This window comes from Frieseomelitta varia, unplaced genomic scaffold (assembly GCF_011392965.1).
Source record: "Frieseomelitta varia isolate USP_RPSP 00005682 unplaced genomic scaffold, Fvar_1.2 scaffold_313, whole genome shotgun sequence".
NCBI classification, from domain to species: Eukaryota; Metazoa; Arthropoda; class Insecta; order Hymenoptera; family Apidae; genus Frieseomelitta; species Frieseomelitta varia.
The window spans coordinates 235,374-252,116 of record NW_025110050.1 but is presented as its reverse complement, the minus strand read 5'-3'; the positions used below and the strand labels follow the sequence as shown (position 1 = coordinate 252,116).

At 43.4% G+C, this 16,743-nt stretch overlaps 1 protein-coding gene across 1 annotated transcript in view; it reads right to left on the bottom strand.

The window, feature by feature from the left end:
• The window catches only part of LOC122529861 (broad-complex core protein-like), a 50,077-nt gene extending 33,555 nt beyond the window's left edge, over positions 1-16,522 (bottom strand). Inside the window, exon 1 of the mRNA XM_043656350.1 lies at positions 15,319-16,522. The gene's annotated coding sequence lies outside the window, so the exon portion shown is untranslated. The remainder of the gene's footprint in view (positions 1-15,318) is intronic.
• Positions 16,523-16,743: the final 221 nt, after the last annotated feature.

Here is a 16,743-nt window from a genome sequence, read left to right as displayed (position 1 = left end):
TCTCTCTCTCTTTCTCTCTCTCTCTTCTATCTCTGCTTCTCTTTCTCTGTGTATAACTGCATCGTACATGCCCTCTCTCCACCTATTTCCTTTCTCTCGTCTGTCTGTCTCTCTCTCTCTCTCTCTCTCTCTCTCTCTCTCTCTCTCTGCCCCCTTCCACCCACCCTGCCTCCCTTCTCGCTCGCCTCCCTCGTTCCTCATCCCTCTTGCTCCTCACTTCGTGTATTTCGTTCGAACCGGTACCCTTTCCCCTCCCCCTCCTCGCTGCATTCGCAAACATTTGGTGGCCGTTGACCTCGAACGGGCTAATCCGCCGGCAGCCAAACAACCAATTATTTCTTTTCATCGGTATAGTCGTGACCGGGCCGATACACGGCGAAACGTGGGAATGTGTTAGAAGCCCGACGACGCCGTCGCCGCACGCCGCCGTCAGGTGAGAATTGCTCGGTCAATTTCCTGGCGATTGCACCTACCTCAGACGACTCGCGTACGGACATACGGACGGACAGACGGAGTATTTAAACGATCGACCACAGAGACCCTACTCGCTGGAGAACGCGTGGCACAAAAGAGATTAGATTGCCGAAGGTATGTCGTCGCGATGCTCTCCAATTCTGAAGAGTATTTACACACAGAGGACACGTGGACGAAGAAGGAGGCACGTGGAGTTCACCTGAATTCACGATATACTTTCGGATATTTTAGATTCGTTGTATTTTTAAAAGGCAGATATTTTAAAAGTAGATCGATGACACAGTCCATGAGCTACAAATTAGTAATAAAATTTCAACTCCAAATTCATCGTGGTTCCCGGTGACCCAATAATATCGAGTTTCGTTCCTAATAAAAATCGTGATTTCGATTCGAATGGAAAACAAATCGCTAGTTGTAGTCAAACTTTAGAATTAAATTCTTTAAATTAAAGCTCGGCATAGTCTGATATAACGTTACAATCGCAATAACTAAGAAGATTGGAAACAGGAAATCAACGGGAGGTAGAACGGGAAGTTAATCTGCAAGCATCGGATAAACAATTTTATAGAAGTTTCCTCGAGGCAAGAGAAACAACGCACTTCCCACTCGATAAGCTCCAAGAGCCCTTAGTCATTCTCCAAAGTCAATGGTACGACGCGTATGGCTTCGTGCGAGGCGTTAAGAGCGATTAGAAACACAAAAAAATAAAAAAGAAGAAGAAAAGAAAAGAGAAAACTATGGGCGAAGGAGAGAGCACGGGGGAAAATCGAGTAGAATCGAAGTGAAGTGGAGAAGCGTGAGGGAAGGGCCAGACGCGGAGCATTTCCCTGTCTGCCTAGTAATAGACGCGCGCTACTTGCATCGACGGTCTAGTACGTGTCTATTCCTACACTGTCCTCTTCCACTTCCACTGCAGCCTACTACGGTTTACTATCGCTGCACTCGCGCTACTGCAGCCGGTTCGGTGCCGATAACTGCATCGTCGTTCTCGTACGGCGCGTCTAAAACCGCGTACTCTAACGATTCCAATTTAACCGGAGTGTACTTATTTAAAACAGCATTATCTCCGACCGATGATTCCCGTGTTCGTGCCACTTCGATAAATCGGGAAGGGATCCAGCGTATGGAAGGAGAAGAGGCTACACAACGAGATAGTAACGAGCCGCCGAGATACATTGAGGCTTTTGTGAAAACTCGCGTCGCGATAGAATTTTTATCGTTAACTCTGTTAGAACTGAGCGAGCCATCGGTTCGTTATAACGTTGCAAGCGTGTTCGAGTTTCTTGGAAATTTTCGTAATTAACTTGTCAGACAATGGCAACTCGTCGGAATAGGCAATGTGGCTTTAATTTCTTAGTTTATATTATGGAATAAATATGATTTCTCTTTACCAAAATCAACTTTTTTCCATCTTGACGAATGATATTCATTCTACACTTTTCATTTTTTTTTCTTTTTTTTTTAATAAAAAAAAAAACCAACAGAACTTTCATGAAAGAGACATAATAGAACCTTGTAAAATAGAGCGATGATAAGCATGTATGTAAATTACAAGACACATCACGCAGATCCAAAAGATCATTCATCAATAAATAATGACAACCATTTTTCAAAGTAAAGTAATGTTTTCCCATCTCGAATGATGTTTCACTGCATAGAAGAAACGGCTGCAAGTCTAAATTAAAAATTGAAAACGAAATGTCGCGTTAAATATGATATTGGAATAAGAATAGAATCAATGCAAACTAGAATTAGCAAAGATCATATCACTCAAAGTTTTATGGCACAAGTGCGCGTCTCGATCCTGCAGCGTGCCATTATGTGCTTCCTAGAGAACGCGGCTCTTAAAAACGGCTCGTCGAAAATACCGCGACCGGATCGAAACCGTTCGCGGCCCGTTTCTTTTTTCGAATCAAGGCTAGCTAGTTAATCGGTACGAAAATCTGCGTTCAAGACGCTCTCGCGTCTCACCGTTTTTCCCTCCCGAGCTTGTCCCCTTGGCTCCGATTTGCCGACCCACTTTCCCCATCGTGGTGGCCCCAGTGGCTGCGATTAATCGAGACACCGATGATCCACCAAATATTTCTGTCGGCCGCTTAAAAATACTGAAAATAGGTCACCGCCTGTATTTTTAATTGTACCGCAGACGGCTACGTAGACCGTAGACGTTCACACAGCCATCGTTCCGTCGGCGGTTCGCGGCAGATTCACGCCCGATCGAATCTCGCGGCTCTCACGGTTCGATTTTTAAGGGCAAAGGCAAAAAAAGGGGAAGATCGGTTCCCGTGGAATCCCGGAAGCGTGTCGACTTCTCTGTAGAAGCGGATCTCGTGGAAGAATGGCGACAAGGGCTGGGGAGAGGGGAGAGTTTTCGACCTGACGAAGGAGAGTTCTTGCACACCTTCGGCTGGCACCGTTATTCTCGCAGGCGTCGGCGGCCATTGAAACACTCCGCGGAGAGAAAGGGCCAAAATGGAGACGCCAACTTTTTCTTCCGGCCGATCTGTAAATGGCGCGCGAGCGTGTGCATTCATACGTTCGTGAAACGCATTGCATCGGTCGGAGCAGAATCGCGCACCGATGACCATGATCTTTTTACTTTTATTTTTTATTTTTCTCTGTTCTAGCCTCTCGAGCGGACTTTCGAATTTTGAAAAGTTAGAGCTCGCATTTATCGAACTGGTAAATGGGAATAAATTTTCCTTCGCAGCAGCAGCTCAAATTCAAGTCTCGAAATACAATATGATTATTAATATAAAATTAGATGGCGCAAGAAATGGCCTCAATGATCCATTTAAGGATCCACTTGAATTCTTATATTTCAGTCTTGGTCTCGTTTTAGCGTTTCGAGGAAACTTCGAACAGAAGATTTGGAACGAGAGATCACGTGTTAACAATGAAGCTTCTTTTTTTTTTTATACGTATTTTGTTCAAGTATTACCAGATCGGAAATATGACCGAAAGAATGTATTATTTCGTTTATAATTTATTACACATCTACATTGTACATCCGTGTGCCGAAACATCACGGATTGAAAAACGCGTTAAAAATTAAAAAGACGCGCGCCTTTTTCAGCGCATGTCCAAAAGCCCGTAGAGTCCAATTTTTTTTCTCATCGAGAGAGTGGCGGGTGCACATGTGTGCACGTAGCAAGCACAGGACGAAACAAAGAAGCAATGAAAGAACCGCGTTCGCATAAACACACCCGCTGCTCGGATTCTCTCTTTCTCTCGTTCGTTCGGCCATACCCTCGTCGGTGTAACTTCGACACTTCAGCTACGTGGCCACGCCGCGAGGAATTTTAAGGTGTCGCGAACCAGGTCCAACCTATTGTTTTCCGTCTAATACGCCGGCGGTCAGTTACAGCCCGCCCCGCTAACAGCGAATACTGTTATACCGTATAATGATATGCGCGCAGCGCTAATTAATCAGGATTCCATGCGACATCCGGTCGCCTTTACGCCGGGAGAATTTCTATCGGCCAGCCGAGTCAACCTTGAAGCACGCGTTTCGATTTTTGCCGAACACGTTCTTAGTTGGCAGTGGTTCTTTTTTTTTTTTTTTTTTTTATTTTTGAGATAGTTAGAAAAAAGCGATGTTTTAAAGTCACATCAGGGAAAGTGTAGAATATTATGAAAAATTCAAAAGAATTATTTTTATCGTCGCTTTATCGTGCCCAATAATGTATAAGAAGTCATTTGACTATTGGAAACTTTAATAATTTAGAATAAAATTAATAATTCATTAATTCTTATAATTAACTATTTCTAGTTAATTGATTCATTGAATGTAAAATACGAAAGAAGTCGAATGGCCTAAATTTAGGAATGTGATTATATTGTAATCATCTACGATCGAATAGTAATATTCAGGGAGTTACGGTTAGTATACGAAAGTACCTGTTAAGGAAGCGGACGACTGGTGTCGATCGCGTATCTTTCTTTGGCAATGTCACTTGGTGGACCACCCACTGATGCGAGAATGAACAAGTCTCTGGCTTGAGACTTGATGACGGATTTATTACTCGAGAAGCTCGATTGCTTCTGCTCGATTTCAGGCAGCTAGGTTCTGTCAGAATAATTAAGCTAACGACGGCTGAGCTGAATACTGACTGACTGAGAATTATTTTGATTGACTGACTGATTGACTGACAACGAGCAATTGACTCGACTATGGATTCTCTTGGCTATGAGTTGACTGACTCAACTGATGAATGATTTCTGACTGAGTCCTTATGACTTTCTTCATTCCTAAAGTGCTAAATTTGATCATTGTGTCACCTCTTCTTATGTAGGCAGATATTCGTTTGCTCTTTTCAAAGAATTCTGAAGAGTGAGAACGTCAAGATCTATCAGCAAGTATAGAGGAATAGCGAAGCGGTTGTAATAATCGTAATGAAAACATACAGAAATTTTCAAATCAAAGACGTTAGGCCTATCGTCTAAATATTTATATTTGTGACTAAAAGAGCAGTTCGCTCATATTTTCATGTTGGTGAGGAGTCCTAATGACTGCCACGTTCGATTACAGTCAATACCTGTTTGGTTTAGTGGTTGACATCCGTAACAACATTCAAATAACGTTAGAATAAATTCATTTAGGTGAGGGAAATCAAACGACCCGTCTTCAAATCGATCGGCGGTAATTCGCCAGTCAAAGTCTCTAAAACAGGCCCGCCATCAGCCGAGAGGTCAGATGGATAGAAGATAGATGTTAGACGCGACAGATAGACGTTAGTTACACAGATAGACGGTATATATATGCGTGAACAGATAGACAGTTACGCGAATAGATAGAAGACAGGCATTAGTTACGCAGATCTATCTAGACGGTACATGCGCGAACAGATAGACGTTAGATGCGAGAGATAGACGATAGAATAGATACGCAGTAAAATACAGACTCACTCTCAAAGAAGTTACAAATTAGAATCAATCGCTAACCACGGGAAACGTCCCATTTCAAAGCGAAATTAAGTTTGAGTGCAGACAATCCGTTTGAGGGTCAGTCCCAATCGTAAGCGGACGCGACTCAACAGGACAGGTTGACAGGTACTATCGTCTTTTGGAAATCATTCCATTACTTGCACGATAATTACAATTAATTTATGGCATGGCAGTTGTTCGAAAAAAGAAAAACTCCTCGCACTCGAAACTAACTGAGACTTATGTGTGTATAAAGATGTGTGAGAATTTAATTTAATAAGCTAACTCTGAGTCACGTTTGTGTCTATGAACAGTATGTACCAATGACCTTAACAGTATATTTAGAAAATCTTAAAATTACCAATAACTATAGTACAGTATATAATTATTCGTTTAAACGGAATATCGAATAAAATAATAATAACGATGAATAATTCCAGTTTCTTTTCAGATATTCTATTCCGGTAATATTCAAATATTAAATTATTGGAACAATGATGTTTCAATATTTGAAATATCCGCCAAAAGTCTGATATATTTGGGATAGCATTAAAAAAAAAAAAAAAAAAAAAAATGCATCGTTGCGAATCCACATCGATAAAATAAAATCCACGATGAAATAAGAATGACTCCGTTGAAATTTCTCTACTCGAAAATAAAATAATATAACAAACTTGTACTTGAGGCTTAGCCTCTTGCCACGATTAAAAATCGGTGGACTCGGTGAGGTTTCGGCGTTTCTTAAAATTCTTCTCTTTTCTGCCGTCGCAGGAGACGAGCGTGCGCGATTTAGACGACAGCACGCGTCCGTGTGAAGAATCGGCGCGTTCTTTTTTCCACTCCTAATCGCTCGTTTCGACCGGGTATAAAGTTCATTCCGCGCCGGTTTGCCAGATCAACGCGTACATTCAAACGCGTGTGTATACTCGCGAGAGAGACCCTGCCACGCCAGTGCTTCTCATAATCGCCAGTGTTTCTCTCTGTAATGCCAGCGCTAGGAGACTGGACTCTCGGAGGCCCCGCGATGAATTTTCAATGAGCGGCCACGCGAAATGCATATATTTGCCTAGCAGCAGAATCTGGCCGCGATAAGATACAAACGCAGACGCTCTCTCTCTCTACTTCGCTTTTACTTTATTTCATATCATTTCTTTTTTCTTTCTTTCTTCGGTTTCGTTTTTTACAATCGTGTAACTTCGTCGATCGTGAGCGATCGTGAATTTTTAATTCGAAAACGGTCGCGAAATAATCTGTTTCTCTTTTTCCTTTTTTTTTTCACGGTAGACGCTTTTTAAAGGTAGACGCGGAGTGTTCTCGTGATTCTCCGCGTTAAAAATAAGTCGAGAAGAAAGGATAACATTTTTTTTCATTTAAGGCTTTGTTTCCGAGGAAATTGAGTTTGAAAATTCATCGAGTGCACTCGAATCTTGATTGATTCAGGACCGGGCGGGTAATGAATTACAGAGAGGAGGTTATTCTACGCGCGTTTCAAATTTAATTTTCACGGAAACAAAGCGTCTTATGAAAAGAATATTATTCTATATTTTTTTCTACATATTTTCGTAAAATCGCGGAATGACCTCTCGTCGATTATTCACGTCCAATTAACGAAAATTCCGAGCATGCTTCTCAACGATCCTTTCCAATAACACTTTTCACATTCTACCTTTTTAAATAATATACCATCGTTAATGCCTTTCGATAAATTTTCAAACTCGATTTTCCCGGGCAGGAAGCCTCAAAGCCTTTGGATGCAGAGTCTCTCTCTCTCTCTCTCTCTCTCTCTCTCTCTCTCTCTCTCTCTCTCTCTGGTCAATTATATCAGCGATCAGCGAAGGGCGTCCCCGTGTGTAATCGAATCGAAATCGAGTCGAAAGAGAAAAAGAGAAAAAGAAAAATGAAAAAAAAAGAAAAAACTGTGAAAATTATAAACTACAAATCCGCCCGCTTGCATTTGAATAATGCAATTATAATACAATTCCCGGACGGGGATCGTAAATCGCGAGGCAAAGGCCGCGTGTTAAATCCTCGCCGAGGTTATTCTAGCATCCGGTTCGCCTAAATAACGTATTCAAGTCGGAGTCTAATTTCGCAGATAACACACGACCGTCGTGTAATCTAGTTACTAGGCGTCTAATCTAATCGGTCGATTCGGATTATAGTGCACGGCATACCTGCGCGTAAGTACATACGCACGGTATGCGTGCGAGTAACCGCGAGACGCAAAAAAGAAAGGAGTTTTTCGACTGTCGACAACGACTGACGACTTCGTCGAAACTGTTGTTGTTCTCTCGGGTCGCTAGATTATTTATTTTATTATAAATTTCGTTCTTCGATTTTATCGTTTAATTTATATATATTCCACTGTTATACTCTGGCTTTTGCTAATTCTATCGTCAAATTTAATCGAGCCGATTAGAAACATCCATGTCATTTCTTCAAAGACGAATAAATTTACGAAAACAAATGGTAACGATTACGAACACTATTTCCCAAATATATCTTTCACTTTAATCGTGAACAAATAAACAAACAATTTGTTTCTTAAGAATTAAAATTAATCCTTAGTATTTGTACAACTGAATCGATTGAAATGAACAAAATTCATCAATTTTTCATTTCCGAAAGACTCAGCCGGACGTTTTGCTTTGTTTTTTTTTTTTTTCTTTAAAAAAAAAACCTAGCTTGACTTAACAATCCGATTCTCGTCGTATCGAGGTTCTTTGACAACTTCAACTTGGTGCTTCGTCAACCACGATTAGCCCCCAATACACGATGTCGATTTCTCTCTCTCTCTCTCTCTCTCTCTCTCTCTCTCTTTCTTCCTCTCGGCACGTCGCAGCAATTAAACGTTTATTTTTGCGAGTACGAAAGCCCGGCCGCTTTATCTTGTCGCGCATTGTTTCGCGTCCGGTTATCACCGCCGGGAAATCTCGACGCGTAATAATCGCTATCTCCGCGCAGCTCCGTAATTCGTTCTCGATCGAATATATAAATCGATGTGTTCCCCTCCGTTTCCTGTTTCGCCTACCTATCTATCCTGGCCCGTCCTTTCCGCCACGATTATCCGTTCTCGCGGTAAACTGGCTGGAGATCGTCGAACGATCGATTGCACATCGTCTGACCGCATATCGATACGTAACGTACGTACATATATACAGAGGCTGGATTGACGGGGAACAGTTGCACACGCGACAACAGTGCGCGGCGTTCTGTTCAAAAAATTGCAGGACTTTGTTTAGATAAAATGACGAACGCTCGCGTCAATTTATTTTTCTGCTTTGTTTGGTGTGTTATACTTGAAATCGATCGATAACCAGGTTATAACCAGACAGCGAATTTTCATGCATTTCATAATCCTTTTATGATCCCTTGTCGGAAGAAACGGAGCCTAGATAAAAATCTCCGATGTTTCATAAACTCATTATATTAATTCATTATATTAATTCATTATATTAATTTCTACATTTCAAAAAGAATTGTCTTTACATTTTCGCGAGTAAAAATTGTTCTCAAATTGTTTTATCTGCATCGTAATAAATAATGAATGTAAATGTCGTAATAAATAAAAAAGATGAAATAAAATATTTTATACGTTTTTGCATATAATGGATTTTTGGAACGTTTACGGTTCCTCGTAAATGCACAAAAATCACCAGTCCTTAGTTACGACAGACGTTTTTACGTGATTTTCATCGTGTCGAAGTTCATCGAGCAAAGACCCTTTGCCAAAAACGAAACCGCATCGAGATAGTTTAAACGATACAAGAAGCCTCCGGGGAAGACTGTCAAAATCATACGTGCTTTGATATTAATACGAACTATTTGGAAAAATGGTGGAACGCCGAATGGAAGATCAGAATGGCCATGAATATCAAAGTCTTCATCTAAAAATTCAACTTTTGCTCAATGTACGCGTGTTATTTCAATATTATACTATATTTTCATATCTACCATAAAATTTTCTACTTTTTACTCATTCTCTATTTTTTACTATTTTTTCTTTCTTTCTATATATAGAAAGAGTTTTGAATCAATTATCGAGACGATAAAAAAAAAACAAATTGAAAGCCATCTCCACTGATAATGAGTTTCAAAAATGTTTTGAACAAACGTCGACAGAAATATATAGCATCGTAAGTAACGGGAATCACCTTTGTAGGTGACAGAATAGAAATTGCCGGTCGAAATCGATATGGTTTATGCTTTACACGTTTGAGTTATCCTGGAATTGTTTGAGCAGGATGATATACGCACGCAACAATGTGCAACCCTCTCTCTCTTTCTCTCTCTGTCTCTCTTTCGATGAGATCTATAGTTTCGCAGAGGGAACTCGAGCAGAGAGAAAACGGGAGAACCGGAGAAGAGAAAGGGAGGAATAACGGGTGCGAGTAGCAGCGAGCGGTACCCTCCGCGCGCCGTTCAAGGAGAATAAACCGTTATCGGAGGATATACCCCCTTTCCAGGTGCAGGTGCTCCGAGTAAGAAAATCAAGAATGCGTTAACGCCACGCTGGATCGCGAGAAACCCATCGACGCCCATTATAATTTCATCCGCAATTAATTCACGCCTGTTTCGAGCCTGTACATACCCGATGCAGCCAATTTGTGACAATTTCAGATTCTGTGGCATTCGTAAAATGTCGATTCGAAGACAGAAATTCAACTGCAACGCGTTAAACGAAATGACAAAAAGCCAGCTTCTTAGAAAGACAGTTCTCTCTCAGACTCTCACTGCGATTCTCGTTACCATTTCTTTCCGTAAAGAAAGGAAATTGGGCGCGTAAAAGAATACGTATTGATACGCGTGATGTTTGTACAAAGGATGAGATTAGTTTGTAAGTAACCTCTACTTTGAAAATTACCTACGCTATGTATTGGCGCAGAATACATAGCGGTGTCAGAATTGGCACGTAGATATAGAAATTCATAGAACTTTCTACCGAAATCTGCATAAAAGTCAAGAAAGAACCAAGATTTTTCAGGAAAAAAGAACCATTTTTCGCGTGAACTGAAATTCGTGCATAGTTCCAATCTTTTTTTCGAATTTTCCCTTGTCGGTGAGTCATCTCGTCTTTCGCGAATCTTCCAACGCTCCTTTTCGTTTCTGCGTCCGAAAACGGGGCCAATTAGAGATCGCGATGCCGCGCATCGTTTACCAACGACAGATTAATCGTACCTCGACGCGTTATTGTTTCGCCAGCGAAGCGTCGACGGTGATTTTAGAGGGACGTGGTGGATCGTTGGAGAGGGCGAGAAGTGTGTCGTTAGATCGGTGGGAAGTAAACTCGCCGAGGCGGGGAAAAACGGCGCGTTTCGAAACGGCGCGGCAAGTGGTTCACGGTAAACGAAGCATTTTGCCGACTCATCGAACGTCTCGTATCGAATCGAGCCGAGGGTGTTGCTTAAAAATCGCATCGGACGCGCTGGTCGGGTCGTTCGCGCGTGAAGGTTCGTGGAAAAATCCGATGCTCGTTTGCGGGACTAGCTCGTTGAAAAGACGATTTCGTGGATGATGGCGAGCAGCAATGTGTTGGTTGTCTGCGTATTTTGTACGAGTTTTGCGCGTCTTTCTCCGTACAGCCTCGTTCAAAAGTCTTGGAACAAGAATTAAACGAATTTGTAAAGTGTGCGTTAATCTACAGTTGTACTAAATATAGTTAAAGTACGAAATTTGTCCAAAGTCTCTTTTTTTCTAGAAATTGTTTATTACACTGAGAGATCTAAAAATGTAATCTATATGTGTCTCTGCGCATGCGTTTGAAATAGCAATAAAGACAACGCACTACGTTATCTCAGTGTTGATAATATATTTCGTAAATATTATACGAACCTAATAACAAACATTGTATGAAATATTATATAACATTGCTAATTAATACGTGAGCCTCATTTTTGTCAAAAAAAGTATGCACCAACTTTGGCTCTCGCTTTGACCATAAAGCGTCCACCACGACGCATACCAAATATTAAAAATAAAAAAAAGTGTCGCAAGACTTTCGAGCAGGAGTAGTGTATGTGAACGTGCGTGTCTGTAAAAAGAGAAAGAGAGAAGAAGTGCGTAAGCTGGCGAGTGCGTGCACGCACAGAGAGCCAGGAGAGAGCACCTGGGCATCTATGCGTCATTGTGGACGATAAAAAAAGCCGTAAGGCTGGCATAACGCAAGGAGAGAACGTCGACAAAACAGCGAGACGCAAGAGACTAGTAAAGCTGGTTTGTCTTTTCCCTCTTCTCTACGTGCGCCACAATAGCGCAATCTCGCACCGTGCCGCTCTCTTTCGGGATTCCGTTGTTCGGTCCGTTCGCCGATCTGCTTCGCTGAGAAAACATTCGCCCGCGAGGTATATTTTAGAAGGCCAGCCGTGAAAACACGTTGCGTGCGAACGTATCTCTCTCTGTTTCGCGAAAATATTTTGAAAAACCAGGAGATCAAGTGTCGGCGAGAGGGAGCGCGGGAAACTCTCAAATAGTATCGAGCCAACTCTCAAATAGCTGTTGAGTCACAGACGATAGATATTTCTTTCACGACACAAGTTGAAAAATATTTCGCAACCAAGCGATTCAACTCTCAGTTGTCACACGATTGCGCAGTCAACCCTCAAATACTATCATCGGGTAGATGATGGTGACAATTTACCAAATTAAAAGTATCCACGATGGAGACGCGAGAGGTTCTAATGGCAAAACGGACCAACGATACTGGCTGAGAGTTGAAGAGACGCGTTAAACGCTTGTGTAAATCGTCCGTGCTATCCGCCGAGATCTCAAAAGAACGAAATACGAAAGAAAGAAAAAGAAAAGGAAAAGAAAAAAAAAAAGGCTGGCTATCCTTCTAGCGAGGACAGATTCGATGAGTTCGTAGGCGAGCGTCGCGGCGAGAAGCCTTCAAGGCTCCTGGATCGCGGTCCCAAACTCACGTTCAAGGATCGGCTTTGTACAGAGGAATTTTTATTGGTACGACGCTTGGCGCGATCGCATAATATACTCGCGGCTCGAGAGTGAATTTTTCTTTTTCTCTCTTTTTTTTTTTCAGAAGCCAAGAAACACGAGAAAGATATATATATATATAGAGAAAGAGAGCGAGAGAGAGAGAGAGAAAACGAGATACGCTTTTTTTATTCTTCTTTTTTTTCATCACGTTTTCACCTCCTCTCTCTCTCTCTCTCCCTCTCTCTCTCTCTCTCTCTTTTTCTAGATACTTCATCCCCCTCTTGATCTTTCTCCGCTCTCGTCACCCTCGCGCGCGTTTTCCTTCTTCTTTCCCCGCAGCTCGGTTCGGTATCGCGAGATCTATTTATACCTAGTCGGTCGGTGTTTTCAACTTGCAACGCGGCATCGTGTAACAAACGCGCGTCGCTCGTAAAAATAGGGGATCTGCACGATACGTTGCACGTCCTAGAGTGAAACAGCAAGGGGCAAAGAGAGATAGAAATAGAGAGAGAGTGAGAGTGAGAGAGAGAGAGAGCGACGAAGACGGATGAAGGGAGAGGAGGAACGAGAAAGAACGAGAGAATTCGTGAAGCATCCGGAGAGAGTCCGTGCGTAGGGTCGAAACGACATCGTGAGAGCGCACCTCCGACCAACAAACGATGTTGCATCGAAAGATCGAGTAGAAGCGGTAAACGAAACGGGAGGAGGAGGACTGAGATTGGAAATCGCGGTTTTTGAACGTGTAGCGAAATATCCATGTGTGCACACGTGGCAGGTGAAACGTGTATTTTAAGGAATTAAACATGCGTGGTATATTGTGTACATATATATAAGTATTACACGTTATATCGCATAATATACGTTTCTCTATATATTATAATATAGTCTTATAATACAGTCGTCAATACACACATCTTTCAATCTAGAAAATGTTGGAGACGGTGATATTTAATTTGAAGCTGCAATTAATCTACTGCTTCTAAATTCTGATGAAATTCTGACTACAAAGGATTTAGTTGCAGCTAATTACTCAAATTGAGAATCTGATAATTCGTAATCGTAATAGATCATTCGTTTGGTGCTTTTATAACAACGTTTCAAACGATTTTATCTAATTTCGGTATCCAATCTATTTTATCTAATTTTGGTTTTCAATCTTACATCAGGCGATAATGTGCGTACATAAATGTATATAAATAGGAGTGGATATATATATATTTCATCTAAATACGTCAATCACAGATCCCAGAAGGGTTTTATGTACGCTGCACGAGTCTTAGATCGATCGAGATTATATCTGTTTTTAACCTTGTATAAATTTCAACAACTGGAAACTGTCATTCATGCAACTCAAACGACGTTTCAGTTTCGGTTTGGAACTGAAGGAACAAGATTCGATTGTCGTGAGAATGGTAATAAAAGTATGAATCTTCAAACATTAAATCGCGAAAAAAGGGGGGGGATCTCTGATCGATTCAATGGGCCCGAGTAAAAACGGAGTCACGACCAAATCGGAGTTTCGCTCCGGACTCTCTGAATCAGCGGTGACCTTGCACGGAGAAGCACGGTCCAGATTTCCTAGTTACGGATCATTTTCATCCGTTTATCCTAATATACGTCGTGGTAGAAACAATCGTGCAACGAGCGTGCAATAAAAGCGAATGATCGCGGTGATGGCGCGCGACGAACTCCAGGCTTTAATTGAATCTCGCCAACGCAACGGGTTGGCGATTGCTTTCTGCTCGCGCGCGCACGGTAAAAAGAGAGAGAGAGAGAGAGAGAGAGAGAGAGAGAGAGAGAGAAAGAGAGAGAGTTTCGTATTACGAGACGTGGAATTTTTCGTGAATGAACGCCGGAGAAAAAGAGAGGAAAGGAAAACGAGCAGAGCAAAGCGAAAAAGAGAGGAGGCGCGCGGCGGGGTGCCAGAGGGAAAAAGAGAGAGAGAGAGAGAGAGAGAGAACGAGAGGGAGAACGGCCGGTACGCAGGAGCGACTAGGAAAACCGGGCAAAAAACACCGGAGAAAACGAGAGTGAACGAGGAGCAGGGTCGGGGGCTTAACGTACGTACACACGGTACTACTCTCGTAACACGCGGCCCGGAGCGGCGCGCGCGACAAAAGGATCGAGGCGCTCGCAGACGGATTACGTCATTTCCCAGGCAACCTCTAACGTCTGGCATTATATTCGTCTAGCGATCGTCTAGCCAACACGGCGATCCCACCGTGCCACGGACAAACACACGCGCTTGCTGCTAACTAGCGCCGCTACACGCGCCTCACGCCTATCTACCTTTCACGGTCGCGCGTTACTCTTTACACGCCGGTATCCTACACACCGGTAGTACGTGCTATATACACCGGCCCGTAGTAGTACGTATCCGTACGTACTCTACCGCGACCGGTTAACTAGCTGCGCGTATAGACACGCGAAACGGTGTCCGTGAACATCGACGAAATTATGTTTATGACATATGCATGCATATATACGTGTGTGTGTGTGTGTGTGTGTGTGTGTGTATGCTGTCTCCTCTCACTGTATGCGTACGTGTATACATGCAGCGTACACACAAAACACGTCGGAATAAATGCACACGTAACGGACGTATGTAGACACAGGCAACTAAACGATATAATACGCGTATGTGCGTACATTGCGAGTGCAAGTCGAGACGCACACACGCACACGTTCCTTTCTCTCTTGGTTTCTCTCGCTCTCACGGACACACGATCTGTCGTTTCCTCTATGTCACACGCATACACGCATTCTCTCTCTCTCTCTCTCTCTCTCTCTCTCTCTCTCTCTCTCTCTCTCTCTCTCCATCTTTCTCGCTCTTTCACTCGCACGGTCAATCAGTGGGTGTATCTCTGTCATACACGTACACACATACGCACAGTCTCTCGCTCGCGCGTACTATCTATCGGACGCGTCGTCTCTCGCTTTAGAAACCGACAGGCGGCCGAAGGCCACCACTCTCAGCTGTGGACGTACCTTGATCGTTGAACGCAAAGTAAAGTGTGGGGCTCCTTTGCCTGGTGTCCTTGTCGTCGTCGGTGCTAAACCCACCGTTTGACTGTCGGATGCGATGATCGCGACGAGCGGAGCCTTCTTTCGCCGTCCTCCGTTCGCTGTCCTCTCTTCCCTCTACGCGTGTGTGCGTGCGTGCGTGCGTGTGTCGATTTCTCTCTCTCTCTCTCTCTCTCTCTCTCTCTTCGTATGTGTGTATGCGTGTGCTCTTTCCGCCTCTTTCTCTCCTCTCTGGCCGTCTCCGCGAGAGACAATCCACAGATCGGGAAGTCCGCCGAATTCCGCCCGAGATTCCCTAAGCCACGCGATCGTTGCTCGCGGTCTCGTGCTGTCCGCAGGATCTCGAAGACACTCGCTGGTCCATCCTCGTGAAAATCACGCACGACCAACGTGTACACGCGACAACGGGTCTCCTCGTCGTCGTCGTCGTCGTCGTCGTGCAGTTTGTGGTTGTTCGTCGCCGACAACGTGAACACGCGGAGATGAATCTACGCGCGAATCCACACGACTCGTCTGTGTCTTCGATTTTCGCGAACACAATGCTGCTCTCGCTTTCACCGATCGTCGTCTGCTTTTCTTCTCTTTCCTTTCCTGTATTTTTTTTTTTTTTTTTTTTTCTTCTTTTTCCTTTATCGGAAATAAAGCACGTCGTTCGTTCTTGGTTTTTGTCCACAAAAAAGGAAACGATTCTTCTTTTTACACACTTTTTATTTTTACTATTTCCCGTTAACTGGTCGTTTTACGATCTCGGTCTCACTTATCCGCCCTGCCTGCTCGCGTCGAGAAGACGTTCGTCGACGATCGAAGTAGGTTGGCATGTATCGATGTACACGCGGCCTGTCACTCGCGCTCCAAAGGATCAAAAGGGGGTCGAAGAAGACACGGTGGGTCCGCGAAGCAGCAGCGATCGTCGTGGCTTAATCGCGCGTACGGCGCGTGTAACACACCACGAGGCAGCAGGACGATCCTTCGATGCCTCGGTAGATTTTTCCTTTCTCTCCGTTTGGCGCTCGGTCGTTGACAACGTGCGACGTGCACGACTCTGAATCACCATAAATAGGTATCCACGACGATTTTCATCGATGCTCCGATTCCACGACGGACTCGATTATTCACTATTCGAAATTTCGCGTCCTGGTCGCAGGTTTCTTCTCCTTCTTCCTTCTTCCGGTGTTGGATGATCGTTGTCGTTGTCGTTGTTGTCGTCGTCGTCGTCGTCGTTGTCCCCGTTGGACGGCACGAGAGAACGAACGAAGAACGCGCGAACAGGAAAGGCAAAGGAAAGCAAAGAAACGAAAAAAAAAAAAAAGAAAACGATCGAGACGTGTATAACGCACTCCCGGTGTGTGTGTACGTGTAGGAGAATCTCGGTGAACAACGAGACGACGG